The 21,271-nt window shown below is 46.7% G+C and overlaps 1 protein-coding gene and 1 non-coding gene across 2 annotated transcripts in view; both read left to right on the top strand.

Annotated features, from left to right (window-relative positions):
* LOC139393228 (staphylococcal nuclease domain-containing protein 1-like) overlaps window positions 1–21,271 on the top strand; it is a 334,741-nt gene that overhangs the window by 188,002 nt on the left and 125,468 nt on the right. The gene's annotated exons all lie outside the window — the stretch shown is intronic.
* On the top strand, window positions 587–662 carry trnaa-ugc (transfer RNA alanine (anticodon UGC)). Its single transcript has one exon. It is a non-coding gene; the product is annotated as a tRNA-Ala (tRNA).

Here is a 21,271-nt window from a genome sequence, read left to right as displayed (position 1 = left end):
TGGTTTGTCGAGATCGGTATGGAAGAACTTGACTGGCCTGCACAGAGCCCTGACTTCAACCCAATCGAACACCTTTGGGATGAATTTGAAAGCCGAATCGCCCAACATCAGTGCCCGGAAGCAAGTCCTCGCAGCAATGTTCCAACATCTAGTGGAAAGCCTTCCCAGAAGAGTAGAGGCTGTTATGGCAGCAAAGGGGTGACCAACTCCACATTAATACCCATGATTTTGGAATGAGATATTCGTTCAGCTGGTGTCCACATTCTTTTGGTCATGTAGTGTAAATCCATAAATGTTTCATGCAATTCATCCTTTACAATTGCAAATGTACTATTCATCAAGCTTTGAGGACACCCGGCAACATTCTCAACTTTCTCTAGCGGTACCTATAGGCTGAAAGGCCCAGCGGTTCTGGTGTTAACAGACTGATTGCAGTTATTACTGTTATTGATTTTAATAACCAGGCTGTTAGAGCCCATCCAAAGCCACTCTGCTTTCTATCGAGCTTCATGGCTGCTGAAAACATTTACAGGCACTGGGATAGTCGCCTAAATCGCCTTTATCAAGCCCCGTGCTCTCGTTTCTTGGTCCCGTGTAGCTCAGTTGGTAGAGCATGGTACTTGCAACACCAGGGTTGTGGGTTCGATTCCCACGTGGGACCAGTAGGAAAGAAGTATGAACATGTATACACTCACTACTGTAGGTAGTTGCTAAATGACTCAAATATATAACATAGTCATTCCCACACTGTTCGACTCATCGTTCTTTATTTAGATTTGTATTTAACTTTCGTCATGTAAAGATTTTGTCCCTCATGTTACTCGGTGGCTATCTCCCCGCCTCCCAACGTATAGGTTTGTGTGCTCTCTCCCTCCCCTACAATCCCCCCCACCCCTTCCCTCTCTCCGCGTGCCCCCGAGCGTAACCATAGAGAAACAGATAGATCACACCACAAACAGGGTGGTTCTTGGTAGGCTAACAGAGAGGGAGGGGGTCTCCTCTTCATAATTGATTGCGCCACACACACACAGCCATCTAGGTCAGTTGGATGGGACACCCTAGGCCCGGAGTGTGATCGACTCAGTATTGACCCAGTGAGAGGCTATGCGTTCTGCTTTTGGCTGAAGGCTTCATACGTCTTTCAACGCCCAGCTATCTAGTCTTCTCTCTCTCTCTTTCAACACCCAGCTATCTAGTCTTCTCTCTCTCTCTCTTTCAACACCCAGCTATCTAGTCTTCTCTCTCTCTGTCTTTCAACGGCAAGCTATCTAGTCCTCTCTCTCTCTCTCTTTCAACACCCAGCTATCTAGTCTTCTCTCTCTTTCAACACCCAGCTATCTAGTCTTCTCTCTCTCTCTCTTTCAACACCCAGCTATCTAGTCTTCTCTCTCTCTCTTTCAACACCCAGCTATCTAGTCTTCTCTCTCTCTCTCTTTCAACGGCAAGCTATCTAGTCTTCTCTCTCTCTCTCTCTCTCTTTCAACACCCAGCTATCTAGTCTTCTCTCTCTTTCAACACCCAGCTATCTAGTCTTCTCTCTCTCTGTCTTTCAACGCCCAGCTATCTAGTCTTCTCTCTCTCTGTCTTTCAACGCCCAGCTATCTAGTCTTCTCTCTCTTTCAACGCCCAGCTATCTAGTCTTCTCTCTCTTTCAACGCCCAGCTATCTAGTCTTCTCTCTCTCTCAACGCCCAGCTATCTAGTCTTCTCTCTCTCTGTCTTTCAATGCCCAGCTATCTAGTCTTCTCTCTCTCTCTTTCAACTCCCAGCTATCTAGTCTTCTCTCTGTCTTTCAACGCCTGTGTCTAGTCTTCTCTCACACGTCTCTCTCGCTGTCACTCTTTTACTCTCTCTTTCTTGTTCTCCGTTCTTTCTCTGCTCGTTGTCTCCTCACACACTCACATTCCCAGTTACTGTACACTAATTTATTTAACCTTCTCTCTCCCTCTCTTGCTCGCTCTCTCTCCACCTCACCAATATTTGCATGCTAAAATTGCCACTGGTGATGGGAGAACTCAACCAATTTTTTTTAGATGCATACCAGCAAAGCCACTACACAACATTTTATTAGGCCTTTGTGCTCTAAAAAGGAAGTAAAAATACAATCACGAGGATCCACTTTTATAGACAATACACCGACTCACAGGCAGCGCATTGAGCAAACAAAACCACCCTCGCAATATCAACTGGAATTACATGGGTCTATTAATGAACTTTTTTGTTAAACTCAAATTTGAATGGGAAGAGTCTGTCACTAGCAAACATGGTTACAGACACAACAACATTATATAGTATCCCCTCATGGTTACAAATCAAATGAAATCTAATTTATTTATATAGCCCTTCGTACATCAGCTGATATCTCAAAGTGCTGTACAGAAACCCAGCCTAAAACCCCAAACAGCAAGCAATGCAGGTGTAGAAGCACGGTGGCTAGGAAAAACTCCCTAGAAAGGCCAAAACCTAGAAAGAAACCTAGAGAGGAACCAGGCTATGTGGGGTGGCCAGTCCTCTTCTGGCTGTGCCGGGTGGAGATTATAACAGAACATGGCCAAGATGTTCAAATGTTCATAAATGACCAGCATGGTCGAATAATAATAAGGCAGAACAGTTGAAACTGGAGCAGCAGCACGGTCAGGTGGACTGGGGACAGCAAGGAGTCATCATGTCAGGTATTCCTGGGGCATGGTCCTAGGGCTCAGGTCCTCCGAGAGAGAGAAAGAAAGAGAGAATTAGAGAGAGCATATGTGGGATGGCCAGTCCTCTTCTGGCTGTGCCGGGTGGAGATTATAACAGAACATGGCCAAGATGTTCAAATGTTCATAAATGACCAGCATGGTCGAATAATAATGAGGCAGAACAGTTTAAACTGGAGCAGCAGCATTATATAGTATCCCCTCCTCATGGTTACAGACCCTCCTCATGGTTACAGACCCTCCTCATGGTTACAGACCCTCCTCATGGTTACAGACCCTCCTCATGGTTACAGACCCAACAACACTATATAGTATCCCCTCCTCATGGTTACAGACCCTCCTCATGGTTACAGACCCTCCTCATGGTTACAGACCCAACAACACTATATAGTATCCCCTCCTCATGGTTACAGACCCTCCTCATGGTTACAGACCCTCCTCATGGTTACAGACCCAACAACATGATATAGTATCCCCTCCTCATGGTTACAGACCCAACAACACTATATAGTATCCCCTCCTCATGGTTACAGACCCAACAACATTATATAGTATCCCCTCCTCATGGTTACAGACCCAACAACATTATATAGTATCCCCTCCTCATGGTTACAGACCCAACAACATTATATAGTATCCCTTCCTCATGGTTACAGACCCAACAACATTATATAGTATCCCCTCCTCATGGTTACAGACCCAACAACATTATATAGTATCCCCTCCTCATGGTTACAGACCCTCCTCATGGTTACAGACCCAACAACATTATATAGTATCCCTTCCTCATGGTTACAGACCCAACAACATTATATAGTATCCCCTCATCATGGTTACAGACCCTCCTCATGGTTACAGACCCAACAACATTATATAGTATCCCTTCCTCATGGTTACAGACCCAACAACATTATATAGTATCCCCTCCTCATGGTTACAGACCCTCCTCATGGTTACAGACCCAACAACATTATATAGTATCCCCTCCTCATGGTTACAGACCCAACAACATTATATAGAATCCCCTCATGGTTACAGACCCAACAACATTATATAGTATCCCCTCCTCATGGTTACAGACCCTCCTCATGGTTACAGACCCAACAACATTATATAGTATCCCTTCCTCATGGTTACAGACCCAACAACATTATATAGTATCCCCTCCTCATGGTTACAGACCCTCCTCATGGTTACAGACCCAACAACATTATATAGTATCCCTTCCTCATGGTTACAGACCCAACAACATTATATAGTATCCCCTCCTCATGGTTACAGACCCTCATCATGGTTACAGACCCAACAACATTATATAGTATCCCCTCCTCATGGTTACAGACCCAACAACATTATATAGAATCCCCTCCTCATGGTTACAGACCCAACAACATTATATAGTATCCCCTCCTCATGGTTACAGACCCAACAACATTATATAGTATCCCCTCCTCATGGTTACAGACCCTCATGGTTACAGACCCAACAACATTATATAGTATCCCCTCCTCATGGTTACAGACCCTCCTCATGGTTACAGACCCAACAACATTATATAGTATCCCCTCCTCATGGTTACAGACAGACCCAACAACATTATATAGTATCCCCTCCTCATGGTTACAGACCCTCCTCATGGTTACAGACCCAACAATATTATATAGTATCCCCTCTTCATGGTTACAGACCCAACAACATGATATAGTATCCCCTCTTCATGGTTACAGACCCACTAACATTATATAGTATCCCCTCCTCATGGGTACAGACCCAACAACATTATATAGTATCCCTTCCTCATGGTTACAGCACCAACAACATTATATAGTGTATTATGTTTATGTCCAATGGCCGATGAGCACCGATACATTTTATCTATAATTTCTCTTCATATGACAAGGATTTGGGCGGCAGGCAGCCTAGTGGTTAGAGCGTTGGACTAGTAACCGAAAGGTTGCAAGATTGAATCCCCGAGCTGACAAGGTTCAAATCTGTCGTTCTGCCCCTGAACAAGGCAGTTAACCCACTGTTCCTAGGCCGTCATTGAAAATAAGAATTTGTTCTTAACCGACTTGTCTAGTTAAATAAAGGTAAAATAAAATAATTGAAAGGGATTTTCCAGTAGATTGTGGACGTGATTCATCACTGCTTGTCTAGCTAAGATTGTGAAAGTATGATGTTGACATGATCAGTCCAATCAAAGCTACAGTAGATCTGATTGGCCTGTCTGTGTGTGTGGCATTTCAGCTCTCTTGCCAGGATACACTCACACACTCCACCTGCTCCAGGTCTAAACTAGAGACCCAGAAGAAAACCCTACAAACCCACCTGTATAGAGAGAATGGCAGCGCCAATTTGTCTTTAATTGGACACGTTTGGGAGAGAACGCCGTAATGGACGTGTCAACTCTAACTCAACTCTAACTAATTCATGAGAGAGGGAGCGCAAAAAAACGGTTGCTATTTAGCCCTGAACAGAGTACAAACAGAGAGTACCTGACCACCATGATGGACCCAAACTTAAGGAAAGCTTTGAATATGTACAGACTCAGTGAGCATAGCCTTGCTATTTAGAAAGGCCGCCGTAGGCAGACCTGGCTCTCAAGAGAAGACAGGCTATGTGCACACTGCCCACAAAATGAGATGGAAACTGAGCTGCACTTCATGACCTCCTGCCAAATGTATGTAATGTAACATATTAGAGACACATTTATCCCTCAAATTACACGGATCCACAAAGAATTTGAAAACAAACCCAATTTTGATAAACTCCCATATCTACTAGCTGGAATATCACAGTGTGTCATCACAGCAGCAAGATTTGTGACCTGTTGCCACAAGAAAAGGTCAACCAGTGAAGAACAAACACCATTGTAAATACAATCCATATTTATACTTATTTATTTTCCCTTTTGTACTTTAACCATTTGTACATCGTTACAACACTGTATATATACATAATATGACATTTGTAATGTCTTTATTCTTTTGGAACTTCTGTGAGTGTAATGTTTACTGTTCGTTTTTATTGTTTGTTTCACTTTTGTTTATGATCTACTTCACTTGCTTTGGCAATGTAAACATATGTTTCCCATGCCAATGAAGCCCTTGAATTGAATTGAGAGGAAGAGATTCGTCCTTTTGATCTCCTCTCCTTATCCCAGAACGAAACAGACGCTGGGATATAATAAGCACTAGAAAATGTCTTCCACCCCAATGGTAAATTCATTTTTGTTTTCCTGCTAACTCGGGTGGAGAGGGACGTTGGATGTTCGCCCCCCAATCAGCCTTCTGTTTCTTATTCTCCCTTTTTCGGTTATTTTCTCCTCATCCCTCTCACCTGTCATAGCCACGACAAATCGTTTAGCGGCTCGAACAGACGGTACATCCTTTCATTACAACCTGGGAGCCCTCTGCCATTTATCTCTCTACCTCTCTCTCTACCTCTCTCTCTACCTCTCTCTCTACCTCTCTCTCTACCTCTCTCTCTACCTCTCTCTCTACCTGTCTCTCTACCTCTCTCTCTACCTCTCTCTCTACCGCTCTCTCTACCTCTCTCTCTATCTCTCTCTCTACCTCTCTCTCTACCTCTCTCTCTACCTCTCTCTCTACCTCTCTCTCTACCTCTCTCTCTACCGCTCTCTCTACCTCTCTCTCTACCGCTCTCTCTACCTCTCTCTACCTCTCTCTACCGCTCTCTCTACCTCTCTCTCTACCTCTCTCTCTACCTCTCTCTACCTCTCTCTCTACCTCTCTCTCTACCTGTCTCTCTACCTCTCTCTCTACCTCTCTCTACCGCTCTCTCTACCTCTCTCTCTATCTCTCTCTCTACCTCTCTCTCTACCTCTCTCTCTACCTCTCTCTCTACCTCTCTCTCTACCTCTCTCTCTACCGCTCTCTCTACCGCTCTCTCTACCTCTCTCTCTACCGCTCTCTCTACCTCTCTCTACCTCTCTCTACCGCTCTCTCTACCTCTCTCTCTAACTCTCTCTCTACCTCTCTCTCTACCTCTCTCTACCTCTCTCTACCTCTCTCTCTACCTCTCTCTCTACCTCTCTCTCTACCGCTCTCTCTACCGCTCTCTCTACCGCTCTCTCTACCTCTCTCTCTACCTCTCTCTACCTCTCTCTCTACCTCTCTCTACCTCTCTCTCTACCTCTCTCTCTACCTCTCTCTCTACCTCTCTCTCTACCTCTCTCTACCTCTCTCTACCTCTCTCTCTACCTCTCTCTCTACCTCTCTCTCTACCTCTCTCTCTACCTCTCTCTCTACCTCTCTCTCTACCTCTCTCTACCTCTCTCTCTACCTCTCTCTCTACCTCTCTCTCTACCTCTCTCTCTACCTCTCTCTCTACCTCTCTCTCTACCTCTCTCTCTACCGCTCTCTCTACCTCTCTCTCTACCTCTCTCTACCTCTCTCTCTACCGCTCTCTCTACCTCTCTCTCTACCTCTCTCTCTACCTCTCTCTCAACCGCTCTCTCTACCGCTCTCTCTACCTCTCTCTACCGCTCTCTCTACCTCTCTCTCTACCTCTCTCTCTACCTCTCTCTACCTCTCTCTACCTCTGTCTACCTCTCTCTCTACCTCTCTCTCTACCTCTCTCTCTACCGCTCTCTCTACCTCTCTCTCTACCGCTCTCTCTACCTCTCTCTCTACCGCTCTCTCTACCTCTCTCTCTACCTCTCTCTCTACCTCTCTCTCTACCGCTCTCTCTACCGCTCTCTCTACCGCTCTCTCTACCTCTCTCTCTACCTCTCTCTCTACCTCTCTCTCTACCTCTCTCTCTACCTCTCTCTCTACCTCTCTCTCTCTCTCTCTACCGCTCTCTCTACCGCTCTCACTACCGCTCTCTCTACCGCTCTCTCTACCTCTCTCTCTACCTCTTTCTCTACCTCTCTCTACCTCTCTCTCTACCTCTCTCTCTACCTCTCTCTCTTTCTCTCTCTACCTCTCTCTACCGCTCTTTCTACCTCTCTCTCTACCTCTCTCTCTAACTCTCTCTCTACCTCTCTCTCTACCTCTCTCTCTACCTCTCTCTCTACCTCTCTCTCTACCGCTCTCTCTACCTCTCTCTCTACCTCTCTCTCTACCTCTCTCTCTACCTCTCTCTCTACCTCTCTCTCTACCTCTCTCGCTACCTCTCTCGCTACCTCTCTCTCTCTCTACCTCTCTCTCTCTCTACCTCTCTCTCTCTCTCTACCTCTCTCTCTCTCTACCTCTCTCTCTCTCTACCTCTCTCTCTACCTCTCTCTCTACCGCTCTCTCTACCGCTCTCTCTACCTCTCTCTCTACCGCTCTCTCTACCGCTCTCTCTACCGCTCTCTCTACCTCTCTCTACCTCTCTCTCTACCTCTCTCTCTACCTCTCTCTCTACCTCTCTCTCTACCTCTCTCTCTACCTCTCTCTCTACCTCTCTCTCTACCGCTCTCTCTACCGCTCTCTCTACCGCTCTCTCTACCGCTCTCTCTACCGCTCTCTCTACCGCTCTCTCTACCGCTCTCTCTACCGCTCTCTCTACCTCTCCCTCTACCTCTCTCTCTACCTCTCTCTCTACCTCTCCCTCTCTACCTCTCTCTCTACCTCTCTCTATCTCTACCTCTCTCTCTCTACCTCTCTCTCTCTCTACCTCTCTCTCTTTATACCTCTCTCTCTCTCTACCTCTCTCTCTCTCTGTATTTTTTTCAATCGGCAGACAGGAGTCTCATTCTGGGCAAACATAAATTATCTATTGATGAGGGAAACTCATTAATGTGAGGGAGCTTCTTTTGTGAGTGAATTTGCCAAGGGGGGCGGTGGTGGTGGTGGTGGGGGGGGGGGATCATTCATGTTTCACTGGCCTGCTAATGACCCCCGATCGTTTGGAGAGAGGGGTGCAATCGGCCCTCCGTGACAGTGATGCATGGGCCTCCGAGTCACATTGATTTCCCAGGGTCCTTAGGAGTGGACATTCATACACACACACTGCACCTTTGTAAACCTCACATGCCTGCTTTGTGTCAGAGACAAGTGCATCTAGACTATTGTGTGTGTGTGTGTGTGACACAAGACCTTCCTTCTATAATATGAGCTCTGATTACAAGAGCAGACCACCCTAAGCAGAGTGCTGAAGGTTGATGGGACAGCAGGCTAGAGAGTAGCTATCTAGCTTAGACACACAGCGCTGTGAATGCCAGAGACTGGTCTACTGGGAGGGACAGGCCTAGTTCAGTTGAAGGCAGAGGACAAAGTGCTGTTTGAAAAGCCACATGGCAAAAGCTCTGGAGAAGTGAGAGTGAAGCTGTGGGATTTGAGGACAGAGTTGGATTTGGGGTGTGTGTGCTTGTGTCCTGCATCCAGCTCTGTGTGTGTGCCCTCGTCCAGCGCCTGTCAACATGGTGAGAGGTTAAGCAATACATGTTTATGGAGGAGCCTCTCACAGAGTTTACACACACTTTCCTCAGCACTTATCGCTGCACTCTGGGATTTCCACCTGTGCTCCCAGGCTCACCCTTCCACCTCTCCCGGACTCTTAAAAACCCAGAGTGCTTCTGTGTTATTCTGCAAACGCCAGTCCTTTCCCAGGCTGTGTCCTAAATGACACTCTATTCCCTTTGGGCCCTGGTCAGATGTAGTGTACTATATAGTCAATAGGGTGCAGTTTGAGAAGCTACCCAAGTCCCCCCCCGTTGTTGTTTAGCTAGTGGCGACTGTGTGGACTTTAAAGAGGTCTGAGTGACGGGTTGATATGTCGTGTTCTCAGCTCTTTTATCGTGTTGGAGCGTTAAGATGATGCTGTTGCTACAGGGCAGCAGAGCTCAACTCAGGGAACTTTATGTACTCACACACTCATCAATGTGCACACACACATCCACACACACTATCATGCATACAGCAGGTGACCACTCTTGACAGCGCTGTATACCGACAGTGACACAGCTAACCCGAAACAAACGAGCAAACGTCTCCTCTCCCCTGGTTATTGGACACACCTGGCTGCTTCACCGCCAGAGGAAACCAAGTGATCATGAGTCAGATGTCAGGAGATCGGTCCAGGCCAGGGAGGGCAACTCAATAGCCCCAGGCCCCTTTAGACACACAGGGACAGGGCTTATGGGGAGAGGCAAATGGTCTGGATAACTGGCCCATGTCTCCCTGAGAGGCCTAGAAGGTTGCCTTTGGCCTTTGTCTTCAAAACTTAAAAAATACCATGGCACTCTTCTTATAGTTAGTTTAAAATGCCTTTATTTTACTTATGTCATGTTCAATAGAATAAAAAGTTAACTCTGTGTTTTGGCAGCATGGCCTTCCTCAGGGAGTAACCACAGCCTTTGTAGTCTAATTGATCAGGAGAAAATCATGCATACCAGAAACATAAATCTTTCCAAATACTTAATGGGGGGACTAGAAACAAAGTGCTTTCATTTATAAACATTAATTAATTAATTATTTCCTTTACACGGATCAGTCGTCCCCGTCCCTTTGCAGAAAAACAGCCCCAAAGCATGATGTTTCCACCCCATGCTTCACAGTAGGTATGGTGTTCTTTGGATGCAACTCAGCATTCTTTGTCCTCCAAATATGACGAGTTTTTACCATTAAGTTATATTTTGGTTTCATCTGACCATATGACATTCTCCCAATCTTCTTCTGGATCATCCAAATGCTCTTTAGCAAACTTCAGATGGGCCTGAACTTGCACAATTGGTGGCTGACTAAATACTTTTTTGCCCACTGTATGTATATAGTCTTCATTCATTCCTACTCAGGTTTGTGTTTGTTGTGTAATTTGTTAGATATTACTGCACTGTCGGAGCTAGAAGCACAAGCATTTCACTACACCCACAATAACATCTGCTAATCACGTGTATGCGACCAATAAAATTAGATTTAGATTTGTAATCCAGGCACTCCGCGTTGTGCATAAGAACAGCCCTTAGCCGTGGTATATTGGCCAAACACCACACCCCCTCTGGCCTTGTTGCTTAACTATCCCAACTAAAATTCACACGCTCCAATTGAATTCCACGAAATGATGCTAATTAACCTATAGACCGATAAGCATGACCGGTCAAATGTATTTTCTGTGCCTAACTGATTAATGGTTACCGTTAACATCTCTAGTTCCTAGTTATTTGGGCCAAGCCCTGACCTATTTGCCTATTTGTGTTCATAGTGTGCGTGTTTTGTTCGTCCTCTGTATTTGTCATTAGGCCACATGTAGCCACTTTAATTAAGAGGCCCATTACCTCAGCATTATCATCCAAAGCAGATCAATCCCATTAGGGGATCGATGAATGTTACTACCTATTTCTTTTTTAAGGTGATCTATATTTATAGATTTGACCCTGAAACCACGAGGCCTTCGATCTGGCAGAAGTGCCCCGTCATAATCTAACACGTCAAACTCATTCCACGGAGGGCTGAGCGTTGGCGGGTTTTTCCTCCTCCATTGTACTTGACTGATGAATTAAGGTCACTGTTTAGTAAGGAACTCCCCTCACCTGGTTGTCTAGGTCTTCATTGAAAGGATATAACAAAAAACACCAGATACTAGGCCCTCTGTGGACTGAGTTTGACCCTTCCTGGTCTAAAATGTGGGATCGTTTTAGATTGCTCCCCTGGTTGGTTGGGTGATGGACGTCACCAAGGTGTCATAGGCCTGTATGTTTGTTACCTCTTTATGTGTGTTTAGGCCCCATGGGCCCAGATCAAAGGTAGTGCACTGTAAAGGGAAGGGTTCCATTTGGGATGCAGCCCAGGAAATGTCCACATAATGACCGTGGTCGTCATGTTTTGAAAGGATTATTAGGAAGAAGAAACAACCTTAATGATTTGACGAGGAGCTCTTAGGGTGCTTGACAAATAGGCCCTTGGTCTGTAATGTGAAGCCATCATCATCCCAGCCTACCCTGCTATTAGTGTTATTATGTGCAATTTATTCCCTTCATTACTGGTGGTGTTCCAGGTGTAATTTGGTGGTTATAAGGTTATGTGATGGCTAATTTAGGTGTTTGTGTACACAAGCTCTATTCCATTCACTGGCAGCACTTCCCGAAGCCAATAGCTCGACATGCAACCCTCCACAGCTAATTAGACCCGGTCTTCTCTTTTCTCCTGAATATTATGAATCTTTCCATTTTCATTTATTCTCTTTAGTAAGCAGTGATTGACAAACACACACACACTCATTAAGATGTCGTCCCCTCTCGGATAGCACTGTACGCACCGTTACCCTCGCAGCAGTGCTGTCAACAAACTTACCAACAGCGCTAACAAAACGCTGTACCAGAGACCCACCCTCCCCTTGCAGTGCTAGATAATAGAGCTGCCATGGCATTCACACGGCTGTCATACAGAAACCTGTCCTGCATAATGTATTTCTTTCCAGGTAATAGTTGTTCATTTATTTATTTGGTTTCCTGTTTATCATCACAGACATTTATTTGATATATTTCCACCTCACTATAAAACGCACCAGACTGCAAGGTTTATCGATTTGTGTCCAGTCGGAATGCCAGTCCGGAACTCAGAGGGAAAATGTATAATTTATATGAACTGACAGTATATCCACCTAAAAGTGATCTATAATAGTGTTGGGGGGAAATCGATATAGTTACATATCGTGATCTTATTTTTGCCGATATGCTGTTTTGACTATTGCAATATTTTTGCGCTAGTTGGCTGTACCTGCTCACCAAAACTCCAGTATTTTTCCTTCATAGCTTGTTCTCCATCTTTTTAAGTAGGAAGTCAATTTGTTTTCAGCACCTTATTTACATGACTGATCAAAACTCGTTTTTCTCATGACTCTCTTGTCCCTCTGAAGCAGACATATGGTGAGCAATATGTTTGGAACAACAAATCGAAATAAAATCACAGTATCAAATCACAATACAAACAGTAAAGAATTGTGATAATTGCAATACATATCTTATCGGCACCTAAATATCGTAATAATGTTGTTTTGTGAGGTCACTGGCAATTCCCAGTCTTAATCTATATTTCAGTGAAAGTCGAGACGATGGATTTTGGCCGCACGGGCGCTGTTCGATACCTCTGAAATGGTGCTTTCAGGGTTGACTGGGAGCCCCACTGATTCAGCTCTCCTGTCCCCATCAACGTCTCCTTTTCTTCTCCCATCACAATGAACCACACCCAATGTATTTCTTTTATTTATCAAAAAAATAGACATGGATTTTGATCAAAGTTGTCCGTCGTTTTTGAGTTTGGGTTTTGAGTGGACGAGTCAGTGCAATCTCTCCTATCTCCCCCTACTTCTCTCTCTACCTCTTTTTCCTCCATCCCTCGCTCTCTGATAAGATCCCTCTGAGCATGTTGATACCCTGCCCCCAATACCCCCTCCCCCCTCCAGGGCTCAATGTGATACATGTCTAATGCCGGAGGGTGAGCAGAGCTGTCGGTTGGAGAGACTGAGGTTCTTGTCCTCAAGCAGATGAGGGGAATGATGGTGAAAGAGGGATATCAGAGGAGGGAGGGAGGAGTTATGGAGGATGAATGATAGTGTTTACCCTCTCCCTCCATCCTCTGTCATACCTGCTTCCTGTGGCACAAGCACCTGTTTTGTTCATCTATCCTTGTGGGGATCTAAAATGTATTTCCAGTCAGAATCATGTTTTCCATAACCCTAACCTTAAACCAAACCCTAAACCTACCTCCAAACCACTAACCTTAAACCAAACCCTAAACCTACCTCCTAACCCCTAACCCTGACCTTAAACCAAACCCTAAACCTACCTCCAAACCACTAACCTTAAACCAAACCCTAAACCTACCTCCTAACCCTAACCTTAAACCAAACCCTAAACCTACCTCCAAACCACTAACCTTAAACCAAACCCTAAACCTACCTCCTAACCCCTAACCCTAACCTTAAACCAAACCCTAAATTTACCTCCTAACCCCTAACCCTAACCTTAAACCAAACCCTAAACCTACCTCCAAACCACTAACCTTAAACCAAACCCTAAACCTACCTCCTAACCCCTAACCCTAACCTTAAACCAAACCCTAAACCTACCTCCAAACCACTAACCTTAAACCAAACCCTAAACCTACCTCCTAACCCCTAACCCTAACCTTAAACCAAACCCTAAACCTACCTCCTAACCCCTAACCTTAAACCAAACCCTAAACCTACCTCCTAACCCTAACCTTAAACCGAACCCTAAACCTACCTCTTAACCCCTAACCCTATCCTTAAACCAAACCCTAAACCTACCTCCTAACCCCTAACCTTAAACCAAACCCTAAACATACCTCCTAACCCCTAACCTTAAACCAAACCCTAAACCTACCTCCTAAACCTAACCTTAAACCGAACCCTAAACCTACCTCCTAACCCCTAACCTTAAACCGAACCCTAAACCTACCTCCTAACCCCTAACCTTAAACCGAACCCTAAACCTACCTCCTAACCCCTAACCCTAAGCTTAAAATAGCCTTTGTCCTCATGGGGATGTGGGAAATGTCCCCACGAGAGAGCTTTTTCCTTGTTGTACTATCCTTGTGGGGACCTAAAATCCCCCAAAGTCCCCACAAGGATAGAAGAACCAACACACACGCCCTTAGTGCAGATTACAGCTCACTCACTGCCACACGTCAGCCATGATACTTACATCTGAGGCTGACTGAGTCATTCTGCATTGTCCCTATACACACAGTCTCTCACATCAATTGATTTGTAACTGAAACTCTCATGGAACTCAGCTGACTTGTATGATGATAAGGAGAACCCTCTCTGAGTGTTCCATCTCTTTTAATGTTGTGATGACACAACCTGTTGACAGGTTTGCATTACTCATAAAGAGCTTTTTATGTAAATGGATGAATCTGTGCCAACCTCCCTGCCTGCCTGTCTTTCCTCTTGTTATTCAATCAGAAAGCCATGCTTACGTTTGCAAATTAGAGGCTATGGCTGAACCACACACAGACACAGACAGACAGACAGACAGACACAGACAGACAGACAGACACAGACAGACAGACAGACACAGACAGACAGACAGACACAGACAGACAGACAGACAGACAGACAGACACAGACAGACAGACACAGACAGACAGACAGACACAGACAGACAGACACAGACAGACAGACAGACACAGACAGACACAGACACAGACAGACAGACACAGACAGACAGACACAGACAGACAGACACAGACAGACAGACATAGACAGACAGACACAGACAGACAGACACAGACAGACAGACACAGACAGACACAGACAGACACAGACAGACACAGACAGACAGACAGACACAGACAGACAGACAGACAGACAGACACAGACCCACATAGACCCACCCTGACAGACACTCAGACAGGCAGACAGACCGAGACCCACAGACAGACAGACCGAGACCCACAGACAGACAGACCGAGACCCACCAAGACAGACAGTCAGAGACCCACCCAGACAGACAGTCAGAGACCCACCCAGACAGATAGACAGAGACCCACCCAGACAGATAGACAGAGACCCACCCAGACAGATAGACAGAGACCCACCCAGACAGATAGACAGAGACCCACCCAGACAGATAGACAGAGACCCACCCAGACAGATAGACAGAGACCCACCCAGACAGATAGACAGAGACCCACCCAGACAGATAGACAGAGACCCACCCAGACAGATAGACAGAGACCCACCCAGACAGATAGACAGAGACCCACCCAGACAGATAGACAGAGACCCACCCAGCCAGACAGACAGACAGGCCCACCCAGACAGACACACACACACACACACACACACACACACACACACACACACACAAATACAGAGATATACACACACACACACAGACATAGATAGACAGACAGAGACCCACACAGACAGACAGACAGACAGACACAGACAGGCAGACAGAGCCCCACACAGACAGACAGACACAGACAGACAGAGACCCACCCAGACAGACAGTCAGAGACCCACCCAGACAGACAGAGACCCACCCAGACAGACAGACAGACAGACAGACAGATAGAGACCCACCCAGACAGAGACCCAGACAGACACACACACACACAGACAGAGATATACACACACACACACACACAGACAGAGATATATACACACACACACACACACACAGACAGAGATATACACAGACAGACAGACAGACAGACAGACAGACAGAGACCCACACAGACAGACAGAGACCCACACAGACAGAAAGACAGACAGAGACCCACACAGACAGACAGTCAGAGACCCACACAGACAGACAGTCAGAGACCCACCCAGACAGACAGACAGAGACCCACCCAGACAGACAGAGACCCACCCAGACAGACAGAAACCCACCCAGACAGACAGAGACCCACCCAGATAGACAGAGACCCACCCAGACAGACAGACAGACAGATAGAGACCCACCCAGACAGAGACCCAGACAGATAGAGACCCACCCAGACAGAGACACACACACACACACACACACACACACACACACACACACACACACAGACAAAGATACACACACACAGACAAAGATACACACACACACACACACACACACACACACACACACACACATAGACAGAGATATACACACACACACAGACAGAGATATACACACACACAGACAAAGACACACACACACACACACACACAGATATACACACACAAACAGAGATATACACACACAGACAGAGACCCACACAGAGACCCACACACAGACAGACAGAGACCCACACGCAGACAGACAGAGACCCACACGCAGACAGACAGAGACCCACACGCAGACAGACAGAGACCCACACGCAGACAGACAGAGACCCACACACAGACAGACAGAGACCCACACACAGACAGACAGAGACCCACACACAGACAGACAGAGACCCACACACAGACAGACAGAGACCCACACACAGACAGACAGACAGACCGAGACCCACACAGACACAGACAGACAGACCGAGACCCACACACAGACAGACAGACATACCGAGACCCACACACAGACAGACAGACAGACAGATATATATATATATATATATATATATATATATATATATATATATATATATATATATACATACACACACACACACAGAAATAGACATACACAGACAGACAGGCAGACATACAGACAGACACATGCACACAGACAGACACACGTACACACAGCCAGAAGCGCGAGCGCACCGACAGGCGCACGCATAGACAGACAGACAGATAGGCACGCAGACAGACAGGCTCATGCACACAGACGCAGGCGCACAGACACGCACACACACACACAGAAACGCACACAGAGAGAGAGACAGCAGTGACAATCAGAATCTAACCTGAGAAGCATCAGATCCCCTCTCTCCTGTGTTTTACGACCACCGGCAGCTCTTTGACTTCTGCAGCGCTGCGTTTATACGCAGCAGAACGAGGCCTGGTAATTGGACAGTGCCGTAAAAAAGCAGATTTAAAGTGTGTGAGAGATAGTCACTGGTGATTGAAGACACCAGGAAGTGAGAGTATCTCTCTGTCTCCTGATTCCCAGGTGGGGACGACGTTAAATCGAGGTCCCGGCTCAGTCGACTTCTCAAACGATCGTGAGAGCTTATCAAAAGGCGTTAGGGTTTAATTTCAAACCCCGGGGGACTTTTTTGTATAAGAAGTGTGGCCCTTTGGTGACATCTTAACCATCTAATCCCACCCTTTGAAACAGCCAAGTGAATTAGCGACTAGTGAGCTAAGTCTGTAGTAGTTGATCAGCTAAAAGTCCTTCTAAGCCCTCCTCTTCAATGGACTCCAAAAAGGATTGGTCTTTTGTAGTCTTTGTAGTCTTAAACAATGAGTTCCACTCTCTTGTTTTGTGTTGTTTTTTTGTTTTGAACACCTGTTTACAATCCCAGCGTTTAGGAGATTACGGAGCTACATTTGTGTTCCGACGGGAGCCATTTTGGCTCCTTCAAGCCCTCCACTGGGAGCCACCTGGGCTCTGCTCTAAAGCAGTCACCCCTCCCCACCCCTAGCCCTCCATTGTGAGCGTATTTACTTTGGACGGGAAATTCAAGTGGTTCGCGTGGGCTGCCAATCAGCCACCACAGCTCAGATCAGCTCCAGAGCTCCGGGGGTGTGAATGCAGTCTGTTACCTCAGAGAGAGAGAGAGAGAGAACAAGCCCAGGCAGGTGCATGCTTGCTTGGGCCGTGTCTGTTTTGCAGGGGTATGAAAGGCCCACGGTAATCAATGGGCCACATTATCACCTCTGCTGGGGGGCCCCTGAGTGGCCCTAGAAACACTGTGCCAGGCATGATGCTTTAGTCAGCCCACAGCCAGCCCGTTCCATGGTGTTGGTATGCAGGCGATAGGTAAGACATGGTCTTTGCCAGAGAGAAGGTGACAAAACAACCAGGTATTGAGCTGTAGCAGGAGATAATGAGGTGTGTGTACATGCGTTTACACAGGTGTGTTGCAGCCCACCAGCTTGTCCATTAGTGTGTAATGTGATTCCGTAGCCCAGTATTTTTCATGTTGCTCAGGAGGATCATTTCTGACCATTAGGCTTCACAAAGCTCTGCTGCCATTATTTTAGTATTTGTGCTGTTGTCAAGTGGCGAGCAAATGTCCCTTCCATTATGCCTCCTGTAGTTCTATATGTGGTCCAGCAGATAGGCACACTAATCAGTCCTGCAGTGAAGGAAACTGTGTGTGTGTACTCCCGTGTGTGTGTGTACTTGTCCACTCAGTCCCCCCTACAAAGCTTTCTTATTACGCCCCATTTTCCCTTTGTCCTTCATCTCTTTCACTTTCTCTCACAGCTTCTCTCTTCTATACCTCTCCCTCTTTACTATCTCTCCCTCTTTACTATCCCTCCCTCTTTACTCTCTCTCCCCCACTGTCTCTCTCTCTCTCTCTCTCTCTCTCTCTCTCTCTCTCTCTCTCTCCCCCACTGTCTCTCTCCCCCACGGTCTCTCTCTCTCTCTCTCCCCCACTGTCTCTCTCTCCCCCACTGTCTCTCTCTCTCTCTCTCTCCCCCCCACGGTCTCTCTCTCTCTCTCTCTCTCTCTCTCTCTCCCCCACTGTCTCTCTCTCTCTCTCCCCCACTGTCTCTCTCTCTCTCTCCCCCACTGTCTCTCTCTCTCTCTCCCCCACTGTCTCTCTCTCTCTCTCTCTCTCTCTCCTCCCCCCACTGTCTCTCTCTCTCTCCCCCACTGTCTCTCTCTCTCTCTCTCCCCCCCACGGTCTCTCTCTCTCTCTCTCTCTCTCTCTCTCTCTCTCTCTCTCTCTCTCTCTCTCTCTCTCTCTCTCTCTCTCTCTCTCTCTCTCTCTCTCTCTCTCTCTCTCTCTCCCCCACTGTCTCTCTCTCTCTCTCTCTCTCCCCCACTGTCTCTCTCTCTCTCTCTCTCTCCCCCACTGTCTCTCTCTCTCTCTCTCTCTCTCTCTCTCCCCCACTGTCTCTCTCTCTCTCTCTCTCTCTCTCCCCCCACGGTCTCTCTCTCTCTCTCTCCCCCACTGTCTCTCTCTCTCTCTCTCTCTCTCTCTCTCTCTCTCTCTCTCTCTCTCCCCCCCACTGTCTCGCTCTCTCCCACTGTCTCTCTCTCTCTTTCTCCCCACTCTCTCTCTCTTTCTCCCCACTGTCTCTCTCTCTCGCTCTCTCTTTCTTCCCACTGTCTCTCTCTCCGAGTCCCGCGTCTGTCTCTCTCTCCGAGTCCCGCGTCTGTCTCTCTCTCCGAGTCCCGCGTCTGTCTCTCTCTCCGAGTCCCGCGTCTGTCTCTCTCTCCGAGTCCCGCGTCTGTCTCTCTCTCCGAGTCCCGCGTCTGTCTCTCTCTCCGAGTCCCGCGTCTGTCACTGACATATGTACAACTGGCATCAATTTCCCTCTTGTGTTCTACCAAGTGTGTGTGTCCACAGCTGTGTGTGTATGTCCACAACTGTGTGTGTGAGACTAATATATTTGGCCCCATAGATCCATAATTCCATTCCCTATTGACCTGTATGTTCTGTATCTCTTTACTCTGTTAGTGGTAGTGAATAGTGCTGCTGAATGGTAATGTAATGGATTGTATTATCGGTCCAGTTTGACACATTGAAATTGAATATCTACTCAATTGCTCAAATGAAGCAAGTGATTTTCTTTGGCAGCCCATAGTGAATAGGATGCTCCTGATGGATAACACACACACTCCTATTTACTCTGATTAGTACCAAACATCCCACTGCTCTACTTATTTTTCCCCACATTGTTCAATTTCTCCTCCTCTCCGTTTCTCCTTCTCCCTCTTTCCATTTCTCCTTCTCCCTCTTTCCATTTCTCCTTCTCCCTCTTTCCATTTCTCCTTCTCCCCCTCTCCATTTCTCCCCTCCATCCACTCATTTCCACTCTCAATTTTTGTCTGACATCGAGCATTGGGTTGCTGACATTTTTTGGGCATGTGGTTTGTGAAGATCCAGTGAGGGGTGGAGAGGATAATGAGCATCAGCCTGTCTGAGGAGAGAGCGCTGCCTGCTCCCTGCTAGCTCCAGCTCACTACAGACCTTTCCCTCCACTCACCCCCCTCACCTCCCTGCTTGACATTTAAGTGCTGGGAGGTGCAGTGTGTCTATAATAGCCTGGTTGTATAACTGGCAGGCCAGTTAGAGAGAGGTGGGAATGGGGAGGAAGGGAGAGAAGGGGAGGGAAGAGAGAGGCGGAGAGACAGGGAAATTGGGGAGGGGGGGAAGAGATGAGGAACTTGTCATCAGTTGTCAATCCTTGTCTATCTGTCCTCTTAACACCATGTTGAGGACGTAACATTGGCACATAAACACACCTTGAGTCAGTGTGTGTGTATACTGAACCAGACAGACACATGGTAGTGTACTGTAGCAGTAGTGTGGGGAGGGATCCTGCAGTCACACTTCAACTTATCCATTTACACATAACATCCAACCCCATTTAACCAAGCATGCCTAGACAGGTCAGAAAGCCTCAGAACACCCCCACGAGGCAGCACTACTTAACATGACCCCCTCGCCTTCTCTCAAACCCCCCCAAGACCCAGCTAGGAGCTGGGGGAGAAAGCAGGAAACACAGCCTATGTTTGTCCCTGTTTCCACCGCAGCGTGTTGTCATTATTGTGTTTAATCAAAGTGCAGATTATGCTCTCATTAAAAAGCTTTTTACTTTGACTGTGGATACAAGGCACAGAGGAGCAAGGCAAAGTCATTTGCGTCAGATTTCCCACGGGGGCCCACAGAGGCTAAGCAGCCAGTGTCTTAATCGTTTGACTTACTCCAGTATGTCTTCTCCACACCTGGCCTCTCTCTTCTCTCTCCCACTCTGCCGTCGGAGGGAAAAAACAACGCCATATTGATTTGTCTTTCTCTCCTCCCACGCTTTATGAAACAAAACCTAATGAATTGGTAATTCTCCTGAATAGGCAGATTTTGGTTATTGTCTCCAAAGGGCTAATGTTGTTAAATACCCGGCACTTTGTCAGCAGCAGGGTTAGCACCACAGGGAATGCAATTTGGCTCACACTAATTGCAAAAGATTTTGAAAATGTGTGGGAACCTCACTCTATAACGGTATTGAAGTCTTAACCAAAGACTGGTAGATGAAGTTTGGACTCGATACTGAATT

The sequence above is a fragment of the Oncorhynchus clarkii genome, chromosome 33, assembly GCF_045791955.1.
Source record: "Oncorhynchus clarkii lewisi isolate Uvic-CL-2024 chromosome 33, UVic_Ocla_1.0, whole genome shotgun sequence".
Classification (NCBI taxonomy): Eukaryota; Metazoa; Chordata; class Actinopteri; order Salmoniformes; family Salmonidae; genus Oncorhynchus; species Oncorhynchus clarkii.
The sequence above is the reverse complement of the archived record's forward strand: the minus strand, read 5'-3'. Positions and strand labels throughout refer to the sequence as shown.